Raw genomic sequence first — 15198 nt, forward strand, 5'->3', positions numbered from 1 at the left:
AAAATGTACCAGTTTTGAACATAAGGAAAATGGACTTTCTTCCAAAGATTAAAGCTTAAACATGGCTTCCTGAATGGTAAACAGACAGAAAAACAAGTATTTTTAAGGGAAGGGAATTATTCAGAATGGCAACATTCAACTGAACCTTTTACCATAACTTTGTCAGTGAGGATCCTCTCCAATTCACAGTATTTGTTGTTCATGTAATCTAACAGTGCAATATGTTGCCTGAAAACTAATGATGGAACTCTCTCCAGTTCTAGATCATCTGCAACCTCCCTCTCACTCCCCAAGTTCATGTCTGTTGGCAACCATACTAAGGGCAGCTGCAACATCACCAAATATGCTGCCACACACTAGTGAATGCTCCACAGTGCCACCTACAACTTCTGTGACCAGGCAGTGTGACGTCTTATTTTATCACCATTGATTTGTGTAACAACTTCCTGTGGGTTAAATAGCAAAGCTCAGTCTCTATAGTCATCAGCCTGAGAATTTATAATTTCTTTAAATGGTAGGATATAAAAAATAGATGTATTACAGAGAAAGACTATGTAGAAAACGAGGTGCTTTTCCTGTTGCACAGACTTTCAGTAACTAGAATTTGGGCTCCAAATATGAAAGCATCACTTACACTTTTTATATTAATACAGATATCACTGCTAATAAGTACTTTCAAGAAAGAAATCCTCACTAAACTGCATCTGTGGATTTTTCTTGATCTTGTAAAAACTCTAGCTCTCAAGCTATTTTCAGCAGCAGCATTAATGTCTTATTCCACCCCCCCCACCCCCACCCCCCTTTCTTCCTAATCCTCATCCCACCTATCAACCACTTACATTTCTGGTTCACCTCTTCCAGTCAATCCTCCCACATCTCTGCCACATGATGTACCAACATTTCTTTCACCTTCAAATCTTTAGACAAACTTCAGATTACTTGCTTTCTACTAAAGCAAAAAAAACTTTTTTTTTTTTTTTTTTTTAAATGTTTCTTCACTGCCCTGGGGATTTCTCACTATTCTTCCTATCAATCAGATTATTGTCTATTCATCTTTCTACTAACATATGTAAAATGTTCTGAAGTTTCATCATTTGTTCATCCACAGACTTGTAAATTATCCATTACTTCTTTTTCACTCTGACCACAAAAATACTTGGTAATGGTTTCCTTGTTTTCCATCTTAATTCAGTAGCCCCCATCTTCTCTCTGATTTTTATGATGCCCACACAATACCCTTTTAATTCACACAAATGGATGGATATGGCAGGCATTCAAGTAGACCCCCTGGGAGAATTCTAATTCTCTCATATGGCCAGAAGAACAAAAGCAGGCAGCTGTTGAAAAGGTCATCAGGAAATACAAGCTACAAAAAATAGCCCCATCATTTAACCCATACTAGGCCTACATTTCAGCCCCCTCACTAGGCCTGTGGCACATCATATCAAGCTGAATTTATTACCTTCATGATATGCATAGCTTTTTCGTGCCTACAGTGTAACACTTTTTTTTTTTTTTTTTTTTTTTTGTGAGAAGTAGCCTGACATTTACACCCCTATTCTCTAATTAATGGCATCCTTCCCACCTAATGACTTATTCTTCCATTCAGTTTTGGCCTTATAGCCCCAAGTATGAATACACCGACTCACAAATGCTTTTGCCCCAGCACTCAAATATACTTCTTATTCCCGTGCTTGGTAGAAAAAAATAAGCAAGTTAAGCTCTTCAGTGTGTCTAGCTCATGTTGTTATAAAAATAACTTTTTCCCACAGCCATCTTTCTGTGTGCCTGAAGACTCCATCCACTGCCTGGTCCAGCCTCTTCATCGGTATAAACTGGCTTCACACTTCAATCTAGTTCTCACCCACTGAGGCTCTTTCCCCAAGTTAGAACTGTTATTAATAACAAAACCTTTCACCAAACAAAAATCTAGAGGAAAAAAATTAAGTCAACAGTACACAGAGGCAGTAATGAATGCCAGTTTGCACACTATAATATTGTACCTTGCCATATGTTCAAGTAGCTTTCCTTGGAGAATTCCATCTTTCTCGCATGGACAGAAGAATGAGAATAACAAACTGTTGAAAAGGTCATCAGGAAATACAAACATCACAGATGGCATAGGTGAAAGCACTGCAAAAAAGCAGAGAGCAGAAAGAATGTGTAGGAGTATCGTTTTCTAATTGGCAGTACTGAGATAGAAAGTGCACTTGTACGCTACCTTTATTAATATTAAAATGACTATTGCAAGGATACCTTACAATGTACTTGCCAAGTAGCCCTTTTTCTAATAGAGAGATGAAACAACTTCTTCTGTCACTGACATTCTGTGCTGAATGTTTCTCCTTTTCAGGAGGTTTTAAGCAAAAACGAGTAATCCAGTGATCACTGAGAGGCACACTGATGTCCTGCAGAGGAGTTTTCTCTTTGCAGAAAGTTACGTTAGAATCCAAGGTTTTAAAGTACACCTTCTGTCCTAAGCAAGAATAAATATATTTTCTTGTCTCACTGATGTCCAGAGACCCTCCACTCCCTGTTGTGCTGTTAAAGAAACTCATGAAGAATACAAGGAGTTTCACCAGTTTCCTCAGCAACTCTTAGATCAGATGATTTTTCTTACATAACAGAAGGTCATTGAATCACATTTCATCACAGTCAGAAGTATCCAGAGAAAGATAATCAGATACCATGACTAAAGCACAAGGTGAGTACAGACACTCTTACAAGTAGCAGGCTGGAAGTCTAACTCAGTGAAACTAACAGTGCTTTCTGTAAATCTGGAGGTTTTTGAGAGAGCTGACTCTGGAAAAAAAAAAAAAAAAAGAACAACAACCAACCAACAAAACAACAATAAAAAACACAACACAGGTATTAGATACTATCAAAAAATCAACAGTTTTCTGTGTTATAAAGCATTGTAATGTTACTCTATACACAGAAAGAATTCTGATATTTAAGACAGAAGCCTAACAAAAATGAAAAAATAGATGAACAAACTCATTCAACTGATGAGTCATTCAATTAAAAAACAACTTATTCCATTAATCACTATAGGAAAATGGTAGAGTACAAATATGTAAGTGTATGGACAGAGTACGTACACAAGGAATTCTCCACATTTTTTCCCCAGTAGCTTGACTTTAGACAACTGGAAAGGTTACATACAGGTTCCTTTAAACTAGTGCCGACATTGGTATTATTGCCCCTAAACCGGAAGGATGTCAGAACAGACCCAGCAGGTCTTTGAGCCAGCAGAAGTTGGTCCAGTAGCTACAGCACCATAGAATACAGGAAAGCACTAGCCCCACCCAAGAGCTCAAAACAGAGAGGGACCTGTTATAACCTCAGACACGAGTATCCTCCATTCAGAACAGATAACAGAGACTAAACACTTCACTGTTCAGTTTACTACTCTGCAAAGAGAAGGAAAAGATACACTTGGAAAAAAGAATCACAGCATCACCTCGGGACAGAGAGTTCCAAGATCATTCAGGCTGCCACAATAAAGAAGATGGCAATGATTATCATAGAATCATAGAATATCCCAAGTTGGAAGGGACCCATAAGGATCATCTAGTCCAACTCTTGACACCGCACAGGTCTGCCCAACATTTAGACCGTGCGACTAAGTGCACAGTCCAATTGCTTTTTAAATTCAGACAGGCTTGGTGCAGTGACTACGTCCCTGGGGAGCCTGTTCCACTGTGCAACCACCCTCTCGGTGAAGAACCTCTTCCTGATGTCCAGCCTAAACTTCCCCTGCCTCAGCTTAACACCAGTCCCGTGGGTCCTATCACTGGTGTTTACAGTGAATACGTCACCTGCCTCTCCACTACCCTTTGCGAGGAAGTTGTAGACTGCGATGAGGTCCCCTCTCAGCCTCCTCTTCTCCAGGCTGAACAGGCCCAGTGCCCTCAGCCACACCTCATATGTCTTCCCCTCTAGGCCCTTCACCATCTTCGTCGTCCTCCTCTGGACACTCTCCAACAGTTTAATGTCCTTTTTGTACTGTGGTGCCCAGAACTGCACACAGTACCCGAGGTGAGGCCGCACCAGCGCAGAGGAGAGCGGGACAATCACCTCCCTCGACCGACTAGCAATGCCGTGCTTGATGCATCCCAGGATGCGGTTGGCAATTCCATTGCACTGGGGGGACAGCTTAGTCCAGAGACAGATTTACTATTTGCAGGAAGTAATCATGACAAATTGTGATGATTTAACAACCATTCTCTTAGGAAAGTTGTTTAATGCTAATCTGCTGCTTAACAGGATTGTTGTCCTCAAACTGCTTAAAAAGGCCTAGGCCAAAAGGAAAGCCATGAATGAGCTTAAAGATCAGCCTTGCTCATGCAGCACAGAAAGCTTCAGACAAAGCTTTTTGAAAAGCATGCAGAGATAGACTTCAAGAAATTGACTATGCAGGGAAGTTACTGAACATAAATGAGGACATGAAGTACACCAGCAATTTCTCACAAATTTACATGGTGGGAATACTAAAGGTTTTGATTTAACAGAGGCCACAAAGTACATTAGGACTGCTGACAAAATTATCCCCTCCTACAGTTTGCTTCAGCCCCCTCCAGAGACGTTGTCAAAACCAATGAAGTTTAATAGTCCACAGAAGAGCTCCTTGCTGCAGACTGGCACAGTACTAACATATCTGACAGCAAGTTTGGAAAACTCTTCAAAGTCACTCTGTGCTTTGCTGTGGTATAGAAACAACGGAGCCAAGTCTATCGCAAGGAACTGGACTTTTCATTTTTGGCTGGGGTTAATAGCGAGTCAATACCTGTAGCTTGTTACGAGAATGTCTTTTTGTAGGCTGAGCTCAATCCATTTGCAAAGTAGATTAAATAAAGGGTACTCTAAGTGCAAAATAAGAACATCCCTCTAACTGTTAAGTAAGAGAATCCAGAGAGAAAGCTATTGCAGCAGAGTGTTACAGGATACAAATTATTTTTAGCTTAAAATATGCAGAAAACCAGAGAGAAAAAGACAGGGTAAGAAGTCCATATCAAGTGAGAAGCCAAACAAACCCCCCTGGAAATAATTCTTCCTAATGACTAGATCTAGTTTGCTGTACTACTCACGTGGCCTTTCCAAAAGGACAGTTTTTGTATATAATGTAATGGTCAATGCACTGGAAGGGCAGGGCTTGCAAAAGTAAAAAAACCAAACCAAAACAAAACAAAACAAAAAAACCTTATCTAGAAAAGGTGGGGGGCTTTTTAACTCAGGCTCCCTGCATGACGCTCTGAGACTTGAAAGAAAAAAAGCATTTTCTCACATTCACTTTCATTTTCTTTCTCCCCTTTTATTAATAATGAGCAGTTTGAGAAATGATCACACTTCACACTCTTTCTCTGTCTTCGCCTTTACACACTTTCACAGAAGCATTCTACCAGAAGATGGAATTCATTTAGCACCAACATTACTGTTTACTAGACCTCCTAATTGTGACAGGTTTTCTGAGCTCATGGGACTGCTGCAGTTTCTTAGCTGCATCAGAACTGAGGAGCAAGTTCTGTCTCTCTCTCTGTCAGAGACAGAGCCAACAACCATGAGCAGCCTATGTCTGGTGGCATCCAACAGAAGCAGAACAATGTGACTGGATTCAGAACAGCAGGTGCTTTGAGTTGGGGGAGCAGGAAAAGAGCAGAGGAACAAACACAACAATACTGGAGAATAAGAATTAAAACCAAAAAGGGATGACAGGTATGAATAACAACAGATAAAAACATGAAGCATTCTTTACCTTCGTGGTCCAGAGGGACTTAGGAAGGGGAGACAGGCAATTAAAGCCACAGAGCTAACCCTGACCCAAAGAGACATTCTCCCAACATGCAGACAGACAGCTGTGAGATATCTGGGTCAGGTGCAAGGACTTACACTTTGTGTTCTGATGGCAAGGCGTCAAAGAGGATTCTGAGGTGGTCACTCATTCTGACAATTTGAGAGACAGATATTTGTTTACTATCATTAATTGTTACAAGCATTCTGCCATGCAGGATGGTACCACGCTTACTCAAAGATCTGGCCTACCTGCCATCATGCTATTGCAAGTGCACCTAGACTTTTACATCTCTTAAGACCCATCATCTATAGTTTCTGTTTGTTTGTACTATCTAGGCTATTTAGGTATCTTTTCTAAAGCAAACAAATATGCTTTATTTAATATAGTCATCAAACAGATCATTTTGTGAGTTGTTCCCCCGCCCCCTTCCCTCCCCCTCCTCCCTCGGGCTACAGCAGAAATGCACATACAAGACAATGCTACCCTTTGCTCTACTGGCAGTGCTTTCACTCCTCAGAGAAAGTTGCTCCTACCCATCACTTCTAAAGCACTTTTGGCCTTTCGCTGGGGTATGGTTAACATGGTCCAGCACTAATTTATATGCCACATTCAGCAGTTCCAGGAATTAGATCAGATTAAGGTCGTAGATTCCCATAATAAGTCTGATTGCCAGTGTTTCTAAACACAGAAGAGATTGAATGGAAGTTTCCAGGCCATGACTTAGGTGTTTTTTTCTTGTTGGTTCCTGAAACTCGAAAAGCTTAGTAAAACAATCAGAAAGGCAATCAGAACATTGAAGTGAAATCCTTGTCCTCTGTGACATGACACATGAGGGGACCAGTCAATGGAACTAGTCAAAGATGATACTAGTCTTTGAACATGTGCCTAAAACTTTCCTTGAGATTTTGCCATCTATTTAAAAACAAAACAATTTCAAAAATGGCAGGTGCTGACAAATGGTTTTGTTTCTGTGGTCTCCATGAAGAATATCATTAATAATCACCATGACGTTGCTGTCTGAATAGTTGCTCAAGTTAAGTTACTGACAAATGTCAAGATGCATTAAATGCCTTCGTGAATTGGAGAAAGGAAGTCATACATACATACAGCATCCTGTGGGTTGCTTCACAAGCCATAAATCTGTTCCAGGCTGTTGAGATTTTAAGATTTCTAGATCTCTAACCCAAATCCACAAACTTCTGATGTAAATAAAGAAATCAAGAGCACAATTTTTTTTTTTTCAATGTACTCTGATTAACATGCCTAACTTTTGTATTTTACTTAATTCACCTTAACTGTGCGAATAAGCTTGTAACCCAGAAACTGCCAAAGCTCCACTCCAAATAAAGACAGAAAAGGTTCATCAATGAGGTTCATTAAACAAGCTAGTACTCATGGAATGCTAACAAGATAGATGCATGAAAGAGCTCAGGAGCAGTTGTTTTTTGTTTTTTTTTTTTTTTTTTTTTAATCTCCTCTGCCCTCATTCAAACTGCTGAAAGTATTGTGTACCTTTAATAGCTTCTTTTTCATCATCTCAGTGACCCTGAATAGTTTTTAAACTAAATAAACACTTACAACCAGTTATTGGCTGTCTTGTGGTTCAGCTGTCTTCCAGAATTAGCACTGAAAACACAAGAAGAACTCTGTTCTTCAACAGAAGACTAAAGAAAACTAACAAAAATAGTCCTCTGAATAAAAATATCACTCAGTCTAAAAAAAAAAAGGATGCATTTATAACATTAAGAACAGCAAACAATGACAGGGAATCTTAGTGTGCAATCTACAGAGGACCAAAAACCAGACACAGGAGGGAAATCAGAGGAATATCAAGAAATGAAATAATAGCATGGGAAAAAATACATAACATTGTAAACTGTAAAAATCCCTCAGGTAGATAGAGCAGCTGAATTCCTTATCCTCCTCTGCACTGTATACCTATGGAAAATGGAAGTAAAAAGTTATAGGAGTAAATACTGCTGTTTTTCTGGGCACCACGTGGGTATGGCTTTAATATAACAACACAAGGTGCAAACAAATGGTAAAATCAGGATCACGGTGATCCTTTGTTTGCTGCCTCTGGGCATTTTTTAAGTTAAACCTGCAACACCAACCTAATGTTGCCAGTTTGGAAAAAGACTGATAGCCTGACTCAGATGATCAGGGTCCCAATAGAAGCAGCCAGAGGTGAAGTTATGTCCTCATTTCAACAAAGTATTTAAGGATATTTCCTTTGTCTATTTGCATTTCAGAAAACATGAAAATTTAAGCATCAGTCAACCATGGGACTTAATCAGAGCCCTAAAAACAAGTCTCTATTTCAACTTCTAGGCAGGAGGTTGAAATGGGGACTTATGCACACAAAAAGTCTTCAGAAGGCATAGCAGGAAAATCTGTACTGCAACATTTCAACAGCTGTGCTGCAAATGCAGTATGATTTAAAAAAAACAGGCAGCAGTGGTCTGCCTTCTCAAGTATAAACAGGAAAGGTTTTAGAATAGATGGATTATTCTCCTAATAAAATGTCCCTTTATTCAATCAAAAGACAACCACAGGGGCAAGTTCAGAGTCGGATGGCAGGATAAGAAGAGAGGAGGGGAAAATCTCTTTGACATTGAAAAACTTTGTTTCATTTCTCCAATGAACAAATATTAATACTTCATTTCTATCCATCCAAAAAGCAGACAGCCAAATGTATCCCCAGCAGTAAAGACACTGCCCTATTACCCTCACACTGTACACATTTAAACCAAAGGGCAAACAAATGTTGGCAAACAGGAATGTGATGACTTACAGTATTTGCTTTGCCACAGTAGCTGGGAGGAGAAAAAAATCCCCTGGAAAGATTAAGAAGCAAACATAAAACTGATCTTGAAATTCCTATTTGTTGATGCCCCAGGGCAGCTACTTTTTCAACATTACACCTATTTTTGAGAAGTACCTGCCCATTGGGGCACCTATACTACTACCTGGTCTGTTTTAAGACACAGAAACACTAACTCACTTGGTAAAAAATGAAATTAACCAACACTACCCTGATTAAAGCAGGTATTAGACATATAGAAAGTCTTCAGGAAAACATTTATTGAAAAAAAACTATTTAATTTTGAGGGACTTTATACAAGATGGAGGGAAACCGAATGTATTTAAAAGGACCTGAATTTTAACCCCAGGAATGATTCCTCATTTTATAAGCTCTCTAAACTGCAGATTGAAAATCAGGAGGAGGCTTAAATTCTATCCATCTACAAACTAGATTATTATGCTGCCTTAAAGGTTCCTTTTTCCTTCCTCCTCAATAATTTTGGCATTCACTGACTAAATCTTTTATCTGTGGTGCATATGCAGGCTGGAATAATATTATTCTTAATGGACATAAGATGTTCTCACTGCTAGAATTGTTAATTTTTTTGAAGCTTTCATAAGATTACCTCACCCCCCACCTATTACTATTCTAGCCCCTAGCAGGAAGGGATGTTTTTTATTTGATGTTTACTAATTGTGTTTATTTCAAATACATCTAATTCTTAGCAAAGCTGCTGAGGTTCTGTTTGCACTTTAAATTCACAGGTTTACTGTAGAATGCCAGGCATATTGAGATGAATCAAACTCATCCGAGCATGAATGAAATGTAGTGAGAAAGTCCCTTCTGGCATCATTTCTGGGATTAGTAATTTGTGAAATTGTGGTGATGCAAGGGAACAGCATGAGAAAGCCATTTCCTTCCCTTTTGTCCAGTCTAAATGCAAATCTGAACTTTCTTGGCAGTTCATTTGCATATTAATGCATATAGTATTCCCCTCCAGAGATCACTTCAGATTTTCTAAATTAAGTTGGGTGGGTGGGCTGAAGGAAAGGAGTCATTTTTATCATACTACTACAGATACTCTTAGATACTTCACCAGAAAGGCAGAAAACAGGCAATTATTTTACTTGCCCTATCACTATTTCATTTTGCCAACTGGTCCACTAAGGAGCTGCAGAGGATAAAAGGCAATGGTTGACCAGAAGGAGGGAAATGCTTCATGTCACTGAAGAAGAACAAACATGATGAAATTAAGAAAGGGTAAGAGTGCATACCAATCTAATTAGCATTTCTTACTAGTAGCTTGGGAAATGTCAGCCACCAGTTGGTGGCAAAATAAAGATGTAATGTGAGTAATAATGAATTAAATTGTGGCTATTTGCATTGAAATGCTAAGATAATGATCTGAAATTACGATTGTAAATATTCCCCTTGACAGTTGAAAATTGGACTTAAAGCTAATAGTACTTTGGATGAACTTTACGCCATGAAATCACTTTTAATGCTTTACGCTCCTTTTGGCTATGACAATGCATTTCAGAAAGTTAATTTACCTCTGTTTTGTTCAAGCTGTTTGGTAATTGATGCATACATCATGGAGGTTTTAATGAACAACTATGGGGATTATTTACCCTATTCACTAAGTATAACCGAAACACTTGATTACTACTCCTGAGCTGAATAAACCAATAGAGTCAAGCGCAACAAATATTTTTGGCTAGGGATTGGAGGCAGTGACATCAGTAAAGATCTATTTAAATGCAAAGAAAAAGGCAACATTTCCAGAAGGTGTTTCAATATTTCAGATAGATCTCCTTGCATTAGCTGCAATTTATAGTTTCACTGTTAGCATTAGGAATCGCTTAGGGAGAATTTACACCTGTATGTCTGCAAACCAGAAGTACCGTCAGAGTAGGCTTAGACAACAAAACAGAAAAGCAGTGGATATCTTCACAACATCTGTTGTGTAAATAGCTTTCCAGTAATAGTGCATTTAAAATGAAGGCTTATTTCCAGACTGCAGTGCTTAGTTACACTGTAACATTATTTTTGCCATTATTTACAGATAAATGATGTAAAAACTATAAGATTACAGAGATTACATTATGCCATGCTCAGAAAAAGTGGTTTTGCACAATTAAAAGGAATCCTGAAGACTTTTAAAGAGTGATGAGGCTTCTGGATATCTTAGCTGAGATCTCTTTGACGGTACTTGCTTTCACAGAGTTCTTATTTCTTGAAAGTGTCCTGCAATGGCAGTGAAAAATGGATGCACTTCAAATAATCACAAGTTTTCTCAGATGTTGGACAGAATTTATAATTTACAGGGCTGATGAAATGGAGACTACCAAATCTATATTCAGTATATCAACCCCCAAAGTCTGCTTGTATAGTCAAAATTGCCTTTTTGTACTCCAGCAGAAGTCCTGCTTCTTTCCAACTACCATAGTTGTGGCATTTGCTGCTTTTTTGCACTTTCAAGAAATGCTCTGTAGGCCATAATCTCATGATTGTATGAAGCTGTTTGCTTTCATGTACCAACTCTAGCATAGAATTACTGAGCCAAACTACCTTCTCTTATTTATATGGATCATCTGCTTTGTTGATCATCCTTCCCTTTAAAGTTATTAGAAATACATATCAAATACATGAATGAAAAATATAGAAAAATAAAAGCCAGACAATGTTAGTATTTCCGATTTAATCGTTTTGCCACGAGAAAGTGCCTTGCAGTCTGACTATATGCAGCTTATGGTGCTTCAGGCTAGCTCTTTTCCTAGATCTGCACAGCTCATGCACAGTGCTCTTAACTGGGTTACCACGGACCAGATAAGAAATAAAATTCTATTAAATCATCTTGTGCTTGTTATATGCTATATATAGGGACATAACTAAGTAGAAATACCGTCATTGTATTTGTCGTGCATTATCCTACTGCAGGTCCAGTTAAGAAACTTCTTTTTCAGTTCAAATTTAGAGTCGAGTAAGTCACTGTATTTCTAGTCTTCCTAATGTTTTGTATTTTAGTCTTTCTGTATTATTTTTCTAAAACTCCTGTGGATGGATAAAATACATTTTCTATATCTATAGAAATATAATTGTTTAGGCAGCTCAAAGGCCTTGCCAATGACCACATACCCTGTATTTGCTACATCCAGTGTGGTGCATCCAGGAACGGATATAAAGCTGCATAGGTTCCCACAGCCCACAGGAGTTAAATAAGAAGAATTTAAGGTATCTTAGAAAATTACCAGAAGAATACATTGGTATTCCCACTAGTGGGGAAACACTATGCATCCCTGGGCACCTGTCTTTAACTGTGGTAGCCTAAAAAGAACATAAAACACATAACCACAACATCTCTAACATGGAGACGCACAGAAAAGAGATGTCTATCTACTTATCGCTTTGATGTAGTGATTGAAATGCTTACATGACAGACTTGCTAAAGGTCTGATTTTCAGCAGCTTTGTTTTTTTGTTTATGTATTTGGTGAAAAATGGTGATGGGAAATGCTGTGGATGCGAACAAAAGTTTGAACATACATAAACTCTTAAGGCTCCTGACTTTTCTGTTTTGCCTGTTACCTTATCATTAACACATTTGGATATCTGACAGCCTTGATTTTTAAGTGGAGTAGGGGGATGGAGGGAGGTTGCTTTCTGTGAACAGTGTTACTGTTTAAACAGTTCCAGTTTAACTTTGAAAAGCACCTTCCTTTCAGGTCAATAAAATGGCTGCAGGCCAAGTTTCCATCTGTGCTGCACTTGTATTTGCTGGCTAGAGACAATTTTCTACTAGACCTGTTTAAAAGGAGAGCAGTGTAGCATGATTACTCTCTGCTAGCACATGTCTAAATGTAAGTTCAGTAGCTACTATATCTCAAAAAAACCTTTCGGTCACACCAATATAATATAACCTATACTGTAATTCCGCCCCCCCCCAAAAAAAAAAGTAGTAAGGCCTTAGTGATGAAAGCTTGGATACTCGAGTTCCATTGCAATTATTTACTAAATAAATTCAAAGAATTCCAAGGAATGCAGCTCTGAGGTGTCCTGGAGGAGAGAAAAGAAAAAGTTCCCCATGAAACTAAACAGACTTTCTTCTCCTCTTTCCTGCTTCACTCCCACGTACATGCTACAGCTATATGAATTGATGACTTATTTTCTCCATAATTCTTGTCATTTGCCTTTATGAAGAAATACCAAATATTTCACCAAAACATTCTGAAAATTTCTGCATTACTATGTAGGCCTGAGACCTGAGCAACATAGCTGAGAAAGCACAGTAGCTTCCTCATTCAATCTATAGGCGGAGAGGTCTATGCTGGCTCTACCTAGGTTTCACCATGCTTAACCAGCAGACTTTGTACTTCCATTGTACTTCAGTGGAAAACAAGCATAACAATTTTACCACATCTCTGCTTACTGAAGTAAGAATACCACCAAGTCATATGATAATTTTGAGAAAAAAATTGTTTCAATCTGATACTAAAAAAAACACATCCTCTCCTCTTTTGTTCCTTGTCCCCCTGTATACTACCATAAACCAATCAGACAAATGAATGTATGACCTTTGTCTCCTCTGTAAATCCTGTCCTTTCTCTCTAGGATGGATTGGCAACCATTACCTTATCTGTACATATTCCATGGAAGTGGTCCTGCATCTTTGAGAATGGGGAAGAATAAATTCCCTAATCGGTGCTGAAAGTGAAACTACAACATGGAGAGAATTTGATGGTGACAAGACTGCACAGGAGATATAAAAGACACAGCTGTTCACAAGAGAATGCCACAGTATGTCTGCAGCAAAACACACAGCAACAACGTGAGAAACAAAGCAGAACAAGAGATGACAAGGAGAGGGACATTCTGGAAGGCTGAAGACAGGTTGCCTGAAACGCTGACCTATTCGATAAATAGGTCAGCCTGCCATATGTAATGAGCTACTGCAGTATGTTGTAAAACTGCTGCAAGAAACCACTGCTATAGCTTTATCTCTTTCCTATTAGGAGTAAAGGTCAGGCACAAGCTCCTTCTGTTGCTCTTGGCTGTTCTAAGTGAAGGCCATGGAAGGAACCCATTACAGAATAAAAGCGAATAGCTCCAGGCTCATAAGTTGCATTGCCAGTGGGGAGGCATACTGCTAATAAAAATCGGCTGGTAGTAAATCATTTAATTTCTTGGCTGTTCCTACCCTCGTTTTCAGATGGAAGCTGATGTTTTAAGAGCTTTAAAATTCAGCCCTGATCAGGAAATGAATTTAGTTGTTTGAAAAGCAGCTGTTAGAAACAGCTTTTTTTCCTTCTTTAGCCCCAGTGGAGCTCAAAATCAGCTGCTGATAGATAAAACTGTACAATCCTCTGTTTTTTATTTTATTTTTAAATAAACTACAATGAAATAGCCTTTTTCATTAGCATACTGTTTCATCAGTCTTGCTAGGGCTTGCTACAGAAGGACTGTCTGTAAGATTGCTTACCCATGTGAGAGCCTCTGAGCCTGGGTTGTACCTGTGCTTCTCTCTGCTGAGCGACTGTAGAAAATTACTCCATTACTCTGTGCTCTTGTCCCTGGTCCTGTTTTAGGACATCATCTCTTTATGATGACTGAAAGTGAAGAATTATAACTGCAATCTGAATGTTACTTTCAAATATTAATTGAATTTTTTTTTTGTCTTGTCCAATAACTGAGATTGATTTCATTCCACAGGGGTTTATATACCATATAAAATTAAGGTAAGTTAGTACAGTTCTTGCCAAACCATTGCAATGGAAAGTGCTTATATTCTAACAAAATGATTATTTCAATATGAGAAGGTTTAGGTAAGGTGTAAAGGTTTTAACAACCTGCTCATAATAGGACTCTTGGCATCATAAAATAAGATCTGAAAAGTAGGCTATGTTAGGAAAAATAAAGTTTAAATAAATAAAAAAGATTATTATATTTTCTTCATGGAATAGTCTAGGATACTAGCTACCGATTTTAACACAAAAATAGAGATTGCATGACTGAAAAATGTCACTTATGAACTTCAATATAAGCCTCTGACAGCTAACCTATTTTCCTGAAGTGAGGTAAAAAATTAGTAGAGGGAAATCAAACAGTTTCATGATACCAGGCAGAGGAACAAACATTTCTGGTATGTTTAACAAAAGTAATTGTGGTAAGACTGGCAAAAATTTGCTGCTTAAGAACTTTATATTTTTTAATTTTCATGCTACCATAAGTATTTCCTCTTTCAGTGTTTCCAAAAACATTACTATCAGCATTAATAGTATGTGATGGAAAGTGAAAGACTCTCACCTAAGCCATTCCATACTCATCTTTTTGTTTGCCTCTAGCATTCCATGAATTTTCAGAGACAATTCTTTAAATATAATCAAAAGAAGGTAGTTATTAATCCTGAAAAAGTAGAGAATTGGGTCATTCTTTACTTTTGTTAAAAACAGAACATGATTATGAAAAGCTTGTAGATTTATCTGAAAAAAATCATTACATTTTGAGAATGTCCGAATAGAGGAAAAAAGGAACAATTGGTTAAAAAGGAATTTAACAGATATTTAAGCCCTTATTTATTGAAACCAATTGAAATCCTTTTC

The sequence above is a fragment of the Cygnus atratus genome, chromosome 12 (genome assembly GCF_013377495.2).
Source record: "Cygnus atratus isolate AKBS03 ecotype Queensland, Australia chromosome 12, CAtr_DNAZoo_HiC_assembly, whole genome shotgun sequence".
Lineage (NCBI taxonomy): Eukaryota > Metazoa > Chordata > Aves > Anseriformes > Anatidae > Cygnus > Cygnus atratus.